We start from the raw sequence: 14,917 nt of genomic DNA on the forward strand, positions 1-14,917 counted from the left end.
TAACTAGCATCATTCATTTGCAAATATCAACTTTATGATTCTACCCCCTCCCCCCCACCCAATAGAATTTTATTTATTTATTTTTAGCACTTGATATACCGCATGTGATCCCTGAGGTGACTACGCGGTTTACCATTTCTATTACAGGTACTTTGCACTGTCCCTAATGGGCTCACAATCTAAGTTATATATTGTACCTGGGGCAATGGAGGGCTAAGTGACTTGCCCAGGTCACATGGAGCTGCAGAGGGAATCGAACCTGATTCCCCAGGATCTCAACCCACTGCCAACCAGCAGGCAGCAGCAGGAACTGAACCCAGTTCACCAGGTCTGCAAGCCACACCTGTAATCATAGCATACATTTAGAATGCAATATGATATACAGTTAGATTCAACACTTACTCTGATTCCCCAAATCCAAGCAACCTTCAAGAGCTGCTTCTACTATCTGTGACAATTACACTGCCTCTCTCCTTACAGTGAGGAGGCAAATCTTATCCCAATTGTGCATGCCATGATAACATCAAGACTGGATTACTGTAATCAGTGGTGTGCCGGTAAATGTTTAACAACAGGCTCTCTCCCCGGTCCACCTCTGCGCCCCCGCCCCCCCCCCAAATTGCAGAGCTGGCTATAGCTGGGGAGAGAGCCTGGGGGGAGGGCAATGCATTACTCCAGGAAAAAAAATTAAATGATCCCAGGTTCCAATCTAATTCATGTTTAATGTGGGATAAAATGCCATAAACAAATAAATAAATAAATAAAATATAAACTTTTAATGTTGAGCACCTGATTCTCAAAGTGGACATATTCCAAACACTATAATGAAAATAAAATGATTTTTTTTCTACCTTTGTTGTCTGGTGACTTTGTTTTTCTGATCATGCTGGCCCAGTATCTGATTCTGCTGCTTGCTATCTGTCCTCTTAACTCCATTTCCTGGGCTTCCTTTCCATTTAGTTCTTTACTTTCCGCCTTTCTTCTTCATTTCTTGTCCTACATCCGTAAGTAAAAGCTGGGTCCTCTGCAGACTTGACTGTCCAGTGGATCCAGCTTCTGTCTATTTTCTTCATCCATGTGCTGTTTTTCTCCTCTCTTCCTTTTCCCTCATCTCATCTCCTTCCTCACTCTTCCCTCCCCTCCATCATGTCCAGCATTTCTTCTCTCTCCCTTCCCTCTCCTCCATCCATGTCCAGCAACCCTCCTCTCCCCCCTGCCCTCCCCTCCATCCACCCATGTCCAGCAACTCTCCTCTCCCCTCCATCCACCCATGTCCAGCAACTCTCCTCTCCCCTCCATCCACCCATATCCAGCAACTCCCCTCTCCCCTCCATCCACCCATGTCCAGCAACTCTCCTCTCCCCTGCCCTCCCTCCACCCATACCCAGCAATTCTCTCCTCTCCCCTGCCCTCTCTATCCAGCCACCCATACCCAGTGATTCTTTTCTCTCCCCTGCCCCCCTCTATCCAGCCACCCATACCCAGCGATTCTCTTCTCTCCCCTGCCCCCTTCTATCTAGCCACCCATACCCAGCGATTCTCTTCTCTCCCCTGCCCCCTCTATCCAGCCACCCATACCCAGTGATTCTCTTCTCTCCCCTGCCCCCCTCTATCCAGCCATCCATACCCAGTGATTCTCTTCTCTCCCCTGCCCCCCTCTATCCAGCCATCCATACCCAACGATTCTCTTCTCTCCCCTGCCCCCCCTCCAGCCACACCATACTCAGCGATTCTCTTCTCTCCCCTGCCCCCCCCTCCAGCCATCCATACCCAGCGATTCTCCTCTCTCCCCTGATTACCTCCGTCGAAGCGGCCGCGTTATTGAAAGCCCTGCCAGTCTCTAGCCTTCCCTTCGAGTTTGTTCCCTCAGAGTCCCGCCCTCGCGGAAAGAGGAAATGACATCAGAAGGTGGGACTGAGGGAACGAACTCACTAAGGGAAGGCTAGAGATGGGCAGGGTTTTAAGCTCTTTGAGCAGGGACTGTCTTTCTTCTATGTTTGTGCAGCGCTACGTACGCCTTGTAGCGCTATAGAAATGCTAAATAGTAGTAGTAGTAGTAATGACGTGGCCGCTTCGACGGAGGTAATCAGGGGAGGAGAATCGCTGGGTGGCACAGGCAAACGAAGGCAGTGGTGGGAGGTGAGGTAAATGGGGTAAGCATGGCTTGTGGCGCCCTCCTGCCATGCGTACCTCGTTTAACGGAGCCAGCTCGCCGTGCTGAACAACCAGCTCGCAAGATCTTTAAAAAAATTAACAACCGGCTCTTGTGAGCCGGCTCCAGCACACCACTGACTGTAATGCACTCTACACTGATCTGATTACAAACAGTCTGCACCAGCTCCAATTAATTCAGAATGTTGCAGCAAGACTAATAGAAAGTTGCAAGTGATGTGACCACATTACACCATTTTTGCAAAACCTTCACTGGCTACCAGTACAATACAGGGCTAAAATTAAAACTGTATGTCTGATCTTCAAGGCCCTTAAAGGAAACGGCCCCGAGTACTTGAAGAACAGGATCACCCTCTACACACCTCCAAGGACACTAAGGAGTATTCCTAACCACACTGTCTCCAAAAGACATTACACGATGTGATACCCATAAGCAAGCCTTCTCCGGAGTAGCCCCCACACTCTGGAATGCATCTCTGAAAGGCTCCGCTTAACACAAGACTATCTCTACTTCAGGAAGCAGGTGAAAGCTTGGCTCTTCAACCAGGCCTATAATAGAAGAAGTAACTAACTGTTAGTCTCACACATAAATAAGGAGTGACACGGGCTACACATACTGCAGCAGGACATGTTTATCCATTCCTACCCTAGCTGAGATAATATTTAATCACCTCTCTGACCTCATGTGCAAATTTCTTTTAAATTAGTCCCCTTATTTTCAGTAACTCCTCCTACTCTCTTACCTATCTATATGTTCTATCCTTGCTTTTACCCTATGCTGTCAATTAAAATGTTTTATTACGTATTGTGTTGACATTGTAAGTAGTATACTATGCCATACTTTGTACTGTTATTTGAATATTTTTACTGCTGTAATTGTCTATTGCTTATGTTTGACTTATACTGTACACCGCCTTGAATGAATTCCTTCAAAAAAGGCAATAAATACATAAATAAAAATACAGATACTTAATCTCTCTCTCTCAATTTTGGGGCACAGACTGTAGAAGTCTGCCTGGCATTAGTTCTAATTCCCAACTATTTCCTTCCTAGGATCAGGCTTAAAGGCGGGGGCAGCAGAAGTGCAAATCACCTGGAAGTCAGTTCATGAATTCTTGAAAACAGTACACCTTTGGCCCAAGGCTTTCATTACCTGTATTGTCTAGTTGGGAAACACAATGGTGCAAGTTAAAACTGGCAAATAGTGTTCCAAGAGGACTTTGCATAAAAAGATTATATTTAAGAATTTGATGAAAATCCCACAACAAGGTTTTTTGGACACTAGGAGGTAGATTCAAGAAAGTGCGCCAAAGATTAGGCACAAAACATACGGGCACCGAGTGCCAATTCTAAAATAGTAATTATGCGTGAAATTGCTGTTATGGAATACAGCATAAATCTGCATGCGCACGCCTAATTTTAAGCATAAGCACTTATATTATGTCAACGGTTGATGTAAATGTTTGCACCTAAAGTTGGCAGCTGCACTCAAATTACAGAACACTATCATTTATGCATTATGCACACAACTGCAAGTCACACCCCTGACCTGCCCATGTACATGCATATTGTCATTGGGCAATATAACATTTAGGCACTAAGTTTATAGAATAGTGCCTTAGTACAGTTATGCACATAACTATAAATTAGTGCCAATTAGCACCAATTAGCACTACTTAAGGGATATTATTGGTCCTTAAGGTCAATTAATGCATAATTTGACAATTAAGTAAGACACAACTGGCACTATTCTATAAATTACGTGCACAAATTTGCAAGCTAGTCAGAAATTTGGGCATGCAACTTTACAAAATGAGCGAATAGGTGTAATACATTAATCAGATATTTGTATAATCTGCTGTTAAAAAAAAAAAAACAGTAATCCTACCACCTCCTTAGGTAACTTCAGTATTTAACTACCCTCAAACACCTGCACTGGGGAAAGAGGAAACAGTAAATCTCTATCTGCATTCAAAAGCTAAAATACTTCAAAACAGAAAGAATTAGTTTGTAAAATCAATAAACCCTAGTAGTCAATGTTCAGCATCTGTCATGTGTTAAAGGATTTAGGGAAACTCCAGTCTGAACATTAATGTAAGCACGTGCCTTATTCACTGGGGACTACAGATGAAATATAGTAAGACTATGGAAAGTTTTATGAAAACTACAACAAAGGCAGTTTATATAGTGGAATAAGGGAAGGTCTTGACCTGGCTAGTGGTCATTTCCTAGAAAGAAATCCCGTGATCCAACCTGAAGCCACAGCAGCAGCAACCTGGGAATGAAACGTAATGGCAACAGCTTGCTCTGTTATCACTGCATCACACTCCCAGGTCTAATTCCAATGTGTTATTTCCTGCAAGCAGAACGGAAAAGATCTAAGACAAAAGTGCAGGAAAGGCTGGAAAGAAACGTGATATAGTATTTTCCCCAAGGGCAAAATCATGATACCACCTACCTACACTACATTTAATTCCACCCCTGTCATTTGTTTTGATAGCCTAATACAATCGCTCAGATTATTGGTTGTCTCAGAAGTTATATGCCAGTCATTTAAATGCCTGCATCCTGAGCAGGCCTTCAAAGCGCCGCATGGCAGCGTGGCCTCACATGCTCTTCTACAATTTAAAAAAACAAAAGTTGTACAGTCATCTTGTGCCGTATTTTTTTAAAATATTTTCCTTTTCTTGAATAGAATAAAATGATACAGGTACCAGGCAGCACATTGTAACGAAGACCAAAACTGCTAACTTGAAACAGGCTAGTTGGGGGAAGTGGAACAACAATTCAATATGTCAACTGTATGTCATATCATATAGAAAATAAAGTAATCCCTGAAATGCTTTACAAATCTCTCAGCTCTCATGCAGTCCCATAACTGCTGTACCAGTAATTTACATTGCATATGCTTAGTGAACTTATCTCATGCCACAAACGATATCTACCATGCAGCAGGGACCAATTTGATCTCAGACATGAGGTATTCTCATTTGAAATCTTGTAGATTTGTGGTAGGGTGGGGGGAGGGAGCCTCCAGGAGCATCACGGATGCAGCAGATGGTATAGGTACATAATAAATAAATAAAATCTGCCATCCAGCTGACACCCGCAATCAGGCAAAATACTGAGCACAGCATATGAGGCAGCAGAAATCCAAATGAGCTGCTAGCAAAAACTGGCACTTAAAGGGAAGATGAATGTCTAAAATATATTAACCCTGATTTTCATCAATCCAAAGCACACTGTGCATAAAGGGCACTTATTTGCTATGTCCTCAATGTATGTCTCATACAGAAAAGAGACACAACCGCACTACCTAATCCCATCCCACTATAAATCATAGGATCAATCCTGAATTATAAAACCCACTCAAATGCATTGTCCATGAGGATGGTTAAGTTATTTATGCAAAAACTGCTTTCAAATCCAAACCACTCTTAGAAGTACAACTCAATTAAACAAATGCCACTTTCCCTGAGGAAGGTTATATGAAACACGTGTTGGCAATCTAAACAGAAGCTGCCATCTGCAAGCCTCCCTGCTTTCTGCAGAGTGAATTACTCACCAGCGATTACCAACTGCACAGAAACCCAAAGGCTGCCAGCATCTAGATTCAACAAAATCCTTCTCTACTTCCTGGATATAAAGTCAAAAATAAGTCACATTTCTCACACCCTTCAACAGCAAGTTGCCACAGGACGTGCAATACAAGTGTGGACCAAAATGTTCAGTGAGGTCTTGGAGACCTGGCCAATTAATCCCACCCTGCACAATGTTCGAAGAGGGGTAGAAGGAAGGGAACTAGGAAAACTAGGTTTGTTCACATTCATTTGGGTGTCATTATCAGGTAATTAGTCAAATAGACTCAATCAGAACGTGTTAAAAGCATGTAAATCTTTTATATTTTAAGACGGCACACAGCAGCATGTTTCACTTCAGAAATGTGCATTTCTGTGCCTGAACCCCATTTTAAAACATTTCCCAAAATACTCATTAGAACGTCAAGAAGCAACTCAAACCCTGCTGCAAACCCCGTCTAATATCCAAAAACTCTACTGATGAGCACAATTCTAAAACCACATAATCTGAAGATCTTGATCATCAGAATTAATAAGAGAGGGACAGAATTTCATTGACCAAGATATAATACTGACTAAATGTCTCACTTTTGTTTGGGTCTGTTGGTGTGGGGTCTCAGAACCAAAAAAAACTCCATCACCTCACCCATACAAATTCCTCTAACTAATGTGTTGGGGGATCCTTACCTATCTAGTGACAAAGTATGCTCTTTTTCCCCATCGATTGCATAAATACATAACTACATAAGTGTTGCCATACAGGGACAGACCAAAGGTCCATCAAGCCAGTGGCGTAGCAAGGGCGGGGCGGTGTGTTGGTCCGTCCCGGGTGCACGCCACTGGGGGGGGGTGTCGGCTCTGCTGGTTCCCTGCTCCCTCTGCCCCAGAACAGGTTACTTCCTATTCCGGGGCAGAGGGAGCAAGGAACCAGCGGAACCAACACCCCCCCAGCGGCGTGCACATGGCAGGCAAGAATGCACTCTGGGGGGGGGGGGGGGCTTGGGTGATACACCGAGGGGGGGTTGATGCGCTGAGGGGGGGCTTGGGTGATGGGCCGAGGGGGAATGTCATGCTGTACCCAGGGGTGGGGGTGCGCAGCGGCGAACTGCCCCGGGTGGCAGCCTCCCTCGCTACGCCACTGCATCAAGCCCAGCATTCTGTTTCCAACAGTGGCCAATCCAGGTCACAAGTACCTGGCAAAAACCCAAATAGTAGCAACATTCCATGTAGAACCCCAAAGAGTAAATCCAAGAAGACAGGAGGAGCCTCCACGGAGAGTCAAGGCAAAACAGCAAAACTAGAGGCTGACAAATGCGCAAACCAATAGGGAGATAATATCAAAAAACAGTTTATTCAGAATATTCATATCAAGGACCCGACACGGTCCGTGTTTCGGCGCCAAAGCACCTGCCTCAGGGGTCAAAAACAACTTTCTCTGAGAAGAAGCTGATTGGGGTTTGCTGATCGATTGGCTGGTCTTTTGTTCTCTCTGTGGATTAACTTGTTTTTGTAACCACGTGCATACATAAAGGAATTATTCAAGCCAATCAGCTTCTTCTTAGAGAAAGTTGTTTGTGACCCCTGAGGCAGGCACTTTGGCGCCGAAACACGGACCGTGTCGGGTCCTTGATACGAATATTCTGAATAAACTGTTTTTTGAACCCCAAGGAGTAGCAAGATTCTAGAATTCTAAAGAATAACAAGATTCCATGCAGAATTTCAAAGTGCAGCAACATTCCATGTAGAACCCCAAATCATAGACTATCAATTGAGAGCCCCTCCCTCTTATCCTCAGGAGGTCCATTTTCCCTAACAAAGTTCCCATGGGATCACGACTAATACTCTGTCCCAGCAGAGCTAATGTAATAAGCCTCTTGTACATATTCCTCTTGAAGGAACTCACTCAAGGCAGTGTACAATAAGAATAAATCAAACATGACCAATAGACAATTACAGCAATAAAAATATTCAAATAACAATGCATAGTATACTACTTACAAAGCCAACACAATACATAATATAACATTTTAATTAATAGTGTAGGGTATAAGCAAAGATGGAACATATAGACAGGTTAAGAGAGTAATAGGAGTTAGAAAGTAAGATGACTAATTTAAAGAAAGGTGCATATGATGTCAGAGAGATGGTTAAATATTATCTCAGCTAGGGTAGGAGTGGATAAACATGTCCTGCTGCAGTACGTGCAGACCATGTCACTCCTTGTGTGTGTGTGAGTGAGACTAACAAGTTAGATACTTCTTCCATTAAAGGCCTGGATGAAGAGCCAAGCTTTCACCTGTTTCCTGAAGTAGAGATAGTCTTGAGTTAAGCGAAGCCTTTCAGGGAGTGCATTCCAGAGTGTGGGGGCTACTCCGGAGAAGGCTCACTTGCGGGTATCACATTGTGTAATGTCTTTTGGAGAGGGTGTGGTTAAGGATACTCCTTAGGAGGACCTTAGTGTCCTTGGAGGTAAGCATACTGGTCTCCCCCTTTCTCAAATTGGAGTCTCTCCCTATGAGATATATAAAAATATGTATTTTATTCAACAAATATAAGCTGACAATAAAATCGTCCTCTCAGAACCACAAGTTTACCTACTTACATCAAACACCTTGGGTATGATTTATACACACTTTTTTAACATCACTGTAACTACAAAAATATTGTTAGCTTCTCTAACCACTCCCAAGGATGACAGAAATTCCTACAATTAAGAATTCCTACAATGAAAAACAACCTCACAGAACTTTGAAAATGAAGTTGACGTAATCCTTCTAATGGGACTAATTAGTCTAAACAAGCTACTCAATGTCCATGCCCTTGCAATCTCTGGTATATAGGAGAGGTAAGGTTAAATTCATAAGGTTAAATTTCAAATGGCACAGCAATTGAGTAACATACGATCAAAGAAAATAGAAGCCCCGTTGTATCACATTGGTTGGAAAAGAGGCACTCTGTCAATGAGTTAAAGATTGTAGTTCTTATGCAGTTGAATTCTAACCGGGGAGGGGATATTGTGAGGAAATTATGCCTAAAGGAACAGAAATTTATTTTTCAATGGAACACTGTAGAGCCCAATGGGCTCAATAAAGAGGTGGATTGGTCACTGTTGCTGACAGCATAATTGTTTTTGACCTCACCTGTTATAGAAGAGTCAGGTATATCTAGAAGTAGAGTAAGCCACTGTGCATGTGTTAGTGTCTCCAGTGCTAAAGACACCATTGCCAAGCGGTCAGAAGACTCCTCATCCTGCTGTGGCAGATGGTATGAATTCCGATAGTTTGTATTAATTAGCATATTGTTTAAAGCTATATAGTGATTATGTTTTTATTTTTATATTAGGATTTGGTCTCCTGATGAAGCCAAGCAAAACATGGTCAATATACAGACCAAGTGATTACACCTTACATAAGTACATAAGTATTGCCATACTGGGAAAGACCAAAGGTCAATCAAGCTCAGAATCCTGTTTCCAACAGTGGCCAATCTAGGTCACACGTACCTGGCAAGATCCCAAAACAGTACAATATATTTTATGCTGCTTATTCTAGAAATAAGCAATGCATTTTCCCCAAGTCCATTTTAAGTACATAAGTATTGCCATACTGGGAAAGACCAAAGATCAATCAAGCCCAGCATCCTGTTTCCAACAGTAGCCAATCCAGGTCACAAATACCCAGCAAGATCCCAAAAATGTACAAAACATTCTATACTGCTTATCCCAGAAATAGTAGCTTTTCCCCAAGTCCATTTAATAATGGTCTATGGACTTTTTCTTTAGGAAGCCGTCCAAACCTTTTTTAAAACTCCGCTAAGCTAACCACCTTTACCACATTCTCTGGCAATGAATTCCAGAGTTTAATTACACGTTGAGTGAAGAAACATGTTCTCCGATTCATTTTAAATTTACTACATTGTAGCTTCATCGCATGCCCTCTAGTCCTAGTATTTTTGGAAAGCGTAAACAGACGCTTCACATCTACCCGTTCAACTCCACTCATTATTTTATAGACCTCTATCATATCTCCCCTCAGCCGCCTTTTCTCCAAGCTGAAGAGCCCTAGCCGCTTTAGCCTTTCCTCATAGGGAAGTCGTCCCATCCCCTTTATCATTTTCGTCATCCTTCTCTGTACCTTTTCTAATTCCACTATATCTTTTTTGAGATGCGGCGACCAGAATTGAACACAATATTCGAGGTGCAGTCGCACCATGGAGCGATACAAAGGCATTATAACATCCTCATTTTTGTTTTCCATTCCTTTCCTAATAATACCTAACATTCTATTTGCTTTCTTAGCCACAACAGCACACTGAGCAGGAGGTTTCAACATATCATCAATGACGACACCTAGATTCTGTGATCGTTCTTTTGGAGTATGTGCATGTTTATTTGCACAGCTAAGGTTAACTCCAAGAAAGGTTTTCAAAGTCACCAAAGAATTTGAGATGAAGAATGGAACATATCAAATTTAATTATATATGGCTCGTTGGTGTGGAGAATTTTGAATGTTCTGCATGGAAGAAGCTATGGACATTGAGTAGCTTGTTTAGACTAATTTGTCCTATTAGAAGGATTACATTAATTTCAGTTTCAGAATTCTGTGAGATGGTTTTTCATTGTAGGAATTTTTAATTGTAGGAAATATTGTCACCCTTGGGAATGGTTAGAGAAGCTAACAATATTTTTATAGTTACAATAATGTTAATAAAGTGTGCATAAATAATACCCAGGGTGTTTGATATAAGTAGGTAAACTTGTGGTTCTGAGAGGACGATTTTATTGTCATCAGTTTATATTTGTTGAAGAAGTACATATTTTTAATGTAATTATTTAGTTGAGAGACTTTAGCAATATTAGTACCAACAATTGATATATGAAATTATAGATACTATTGTTGTTATAATTATTTGGTAACCCTGTTGTTTGGATTTATGAGATATATAAGGCATATTTATACATGATCTAGAGATGGGAATAGCTAGTGAGGTAATTAAATTTGCTGATGACCCAAAGTTATGCAAAATTGTTAAATCACAAGAGGATTGTGAAAAATTGCAACAGAACCTTACGAGACTGGGCGACTGGGCATCCAAATGGCAGATGACACTTAATGTGAGCAAGTGCAAAGTGATGCATGTGAGAGAAAGGAACCCTAACTATAGCTATGTGATGCAACCATATTAAGAATCACCATCCAGGAAAATGATCTAGATGTCATTGTTGATGGCACGTTTAAACACTCTGCTCAGTGTGCAGCGGCGGCTAAGAAGACAAAATGATAGGAATTATTAGGAAACAAATGGAAAACAAAAATGAGAACGTTATGTCTTTGTATCGCTCCATGGTATGACCGCACCTCAAATACTGTGTGCAATTCTGGTCACCGCATCTCAAAAAAGATATAGCGGAATTAGAAAGGTACAGAGAGATCCAAGATGGCATCGGAGTAAGACATACCTCCAGGAGCTCCTACGTTGGCAGTATTATCTTGGTTTATTCTTCTTCATTGGAATGCCAAAACACAGAGGGAAGCAGAGAGGAGTTCCTCCTTCTCCTAGCGGTATGCGACAGACTGCTATTACATCTTTTGCAGTCACCTCTCCTATACTGAGCTTTTCTGCTGCTGAACTGGGGAACAGTCCCAGCTTGGACAGTGAGATTTCGCTGAGCCTGGGAGGACCTGAAACTCCCCCGATTCATGGAAGTGTTGCAAACTAGGTCTGTCTCCCACTGGTAATGGAGGATGTCGGAGGCCTCAGCATAGTGGGGAACGCTGAGCTGCTGATTCCAGGTGAAATTTCAACATCTGTGGTATCTGGGAAGATAGTGGCTGGTATTTCAATGACGACAGAGGAGTTGCGATCCAGAGTGTTACCATCAGAAGCAGAGGATCTGTCTACTTCTTCAGTGTCATTTCCTCCTCTGAAGCCATTAGTGAAGCCCTAGACAGTGACCCTGGACACACTATGGGAGGCCATTGTAAGTTTGCACCGAGTTTACTACTCATTTATTCCTGTCTCTATAGCTTTTTCAGCTAAATTGCTAATTTGGAGTATAAGATTAATTCCTGCACTACAAAAACTGATTTGATGAACAAAGCTATTACTGATTTAAAATCTTCATAAGTTCTGCTATTACAAAATAAGTCCATCTTATTAAGGAAAGTGGAAAATCTGGAAAACATGCAAAGGGACATAACTTGTGATTTCTGAATCTTCCCCAGACCTGGATGACTTCAGCAAGAGAATTAATTTTTTTTTTTTGTTACATTTGTACCCCGCGCTTTCCCACTCATGGCAGGCTCAATGCGGCTTACATATTATATACAGGTATTTATTTGTACCTGGGGCAATGGAGGGTTAAGTGACTTGCCCAGAGTCACAAGGAGCTACCACTTTAATGTGGACTAAGTTTAAGTTTATTTTCCTTTTATTTTGGAATGTATATTCTAACTTTCTTCTTTATAATCTGGATTTCTTATCAAAGATTTATAGCTTTGTTGTAAAACTGAAATGCAAATTTTAAAAAAAGAAAAAAAAAGTACAGAGAAGAGTGACGAAAATGATAAAGGGGATGGGACGACTTCCCTATGAGAAAAGGATAAAGCGGCTAGTGCTCTTCAGCTCAGAGAAAACTTGGGGAGATATGATAAAGGTCTATAAAATACTGAGTGGAATGGAACAGGTAGACGTGAATCGCTTGTTTACTCTTTTCAAAAATACTAGGACTAGGGGGCAAGCAATGAAGCTGCTAAGTAGTAAATTTTAAAACAAAGCAGAGACAATATTTCTTCACTCGCTGGCATTAGTTTCCATTATCGCCGAAAATCGATGCCGGCCATCTCTGATATTTGGCCAGGCCAACCGTATTAGCGAAGAAAAAGATGGCAAGCCATCTTTTTCAAAAATACGGTTGGCTCCGCCCATTTGCGGAGATGGCCCCGGAGATGGCTGGCGCCGTTCGATTATGCCCCTCTAAGCCACCTAGACTACTGCAACGGAATTTATGTGGGATGCAAAGAACAAATCATAAAGAAACTCCAAACGGCTCAAAACCTGCCCCATAACTCCCCCCCCCCCCCCCCCCCACTTTAAAGTTCCAGACCATAAGTACATACCTAAATACATACATAAGTATTGCCAGACTGGGACAGGCCGGAGGCCAAACCAGGTCACAAATACATGGCAAGATCCCAAAAAAGGTCAACACATTTTATGCTGCTTATCCCAGAAATAAGCAGTGGATTTTTCCCAAGTCATTTTAATAATGGTCTATGGACTTTTCCTTTAGGAAGTCATCCAAACCTTTTTTTAAAATCCCGCTAAGCTAACTGCCTTTACCACAATCTAGGGCAACAAATTCCAGAGTTTAACTACACGTTGAGTGAAGAAACATTTTTCTAATTCGTTTTAAATTTACTACTTTTGTAGCTTCATCACATGCCCCCTAGTTGTAGTATTTTTGGAAAGAGTAAACAAATGATTCACATCTACCCGTTCCACTCCACTCCTTATTTTATAGACCTCTATCATATCTCCCCGCAGCCATCTTTTCTCCAAGCTGAAGAGCCCAGATGCTTCAGCCTTTCCTCATAGGGAAGTCGTCCCATCCCCTTTATCATTTTCGTCGCCCTTCTCTGTACCTTTTCTAAATCCACTATATCTCTTTTTTGAGATGTGGTGACCAGAATTGAACACGATATTCGAGGTGCTGTCACACAATGGACTGAAACAAAGGAATTATAACGTCTCATTTAGGCACACGCTGCATGCGCATAGAGCCTACTGAAACTTTGTAAAAGGCCCCCTTAGTAACCACCGAGGACACCTGAGATTCAAAGGTTAAGTGCCAATCAACAACAACCCCTAAAAATTTTAGAATGGACTCCAAAGGATAAGAAATACAGTCAATGCTAAAATTGCTGCAGGGATCATGATCGAACAGATTAACTATTACCAAAAATGTAGACTTCTCCCGATTTAATTTTAGCCTGAATTCAGAGGCCCAGGATTCCATTAGATCAAGGTCAGGTTTAATCCTATACAGAATTCCCTGGATGTCACCTCGAAAAGGGATGTAAATAGTGACATCATCCACGCAGATAAAAGTATAGAATCCCATTGACTCAAGTCTCCCCCCTAGCAGAGCCATCAAATCTCTTTTATGCATATTCATTGTGGATAAAACCTGACTGGCAAGGGGTACTCTAGGACTGGACCTGGGAAACAGTTAATTAACTTATGCATGCAACCAACCTTATTCTATAACAGTGCACCCACTGCACGCCATATACAGAATTTGGGGGGAAATGTATATTCAGCGCCACCATCTGTATAGGTAGCAATGCTGAATATACTGACAGAATTGTTATTTTTTTGGTAATGTCCATTCAGCAGGCCTAACTATAAAGGATATTTCTTGCATAAAAGAGCTTTTATAAAACCTCAGAAGTTATGTGCATAAAAGTACACATGCTGCAAGGCATATACTATTAAAAAAGTCCACGTGTAGTTGTGCTTTGGGGCAAAGTCATGATTTACACACGTACTTTAAGTACCACAACTTACACCTGGTTAGGAACAAGTACAAATGTGTGTAACTTCATTCTAGCTGCAATTCTGGCCAGTTTAGCTCTTGTATTTTATAGAAAGACACATAAGCTGGAAATAGATGCCAATATGGCCATCACAGATATGTAACCTGTTAGGAAATTACTCTTTTAGCGGTTAAATATTACTGAGAAAGATATATTTTTAGCCTACCCTCGTCCCACCCCAAAGCCAGCCCCTTCTTATACGGCAGTGGTTCTCAACCAGTGTATCACCAAAAATTTGACAGACAACACCTTGTGCTTTTCTTAACATTTGTGTGGTGGGTTGGGAAGAGTTCAGAACCAGGAAGTCAAATACTTAATATCTCCATAACTAGTCCCTACTCCTGTCATCAGCCCAACTGGAAATGTTGCAGGCCCATGGCGCACCGATCTCCTCCACGTCGGAAGCACTACCATTACATCTGTTTTTCTCTTGCACCATTATCGGCAGCAGTGGAATGGTATATAAGGTTTGTTTGGGGGTTTTTTTTGTTCAGTTGCAAATTGTAGTGTTCAATGTGCCATGCTCACGGACATTATCTGTTAGGTGTGTCACAACAGAAGAAAAGTTGA

At 41.8% G+C, this 14,917-nt stretch overlaps 1 protein-coding gene across 1 annotated transcript in view; it reads right to left on the reverse strand.

Annotated features, from left to right (window-relative positions):
- The window catches only part of RPS6KC1 (ribosomal protein S6 kinase C1), a 335,059-nt gene that overhangs the window by 291,554 nt on the left and 28,588 nt on the right, over positions 1 to 14,917 (reverse strand). The window lies entirely within an intron of this gene.

This window comes from Microcaecilia unicolor, chromosome 3 (genome assembly GCF_901765095.1).
Source record: "Microcaecilia unicolor chromosome 3, aMicUni1.1, whole genome shotgun sequence".
NCBI lineage: Eukaryota > Metazoa > Chordata > Amphibia > Gymnophiona > Siphonopidae > Microcaecilia > Microcaecilia unicolor.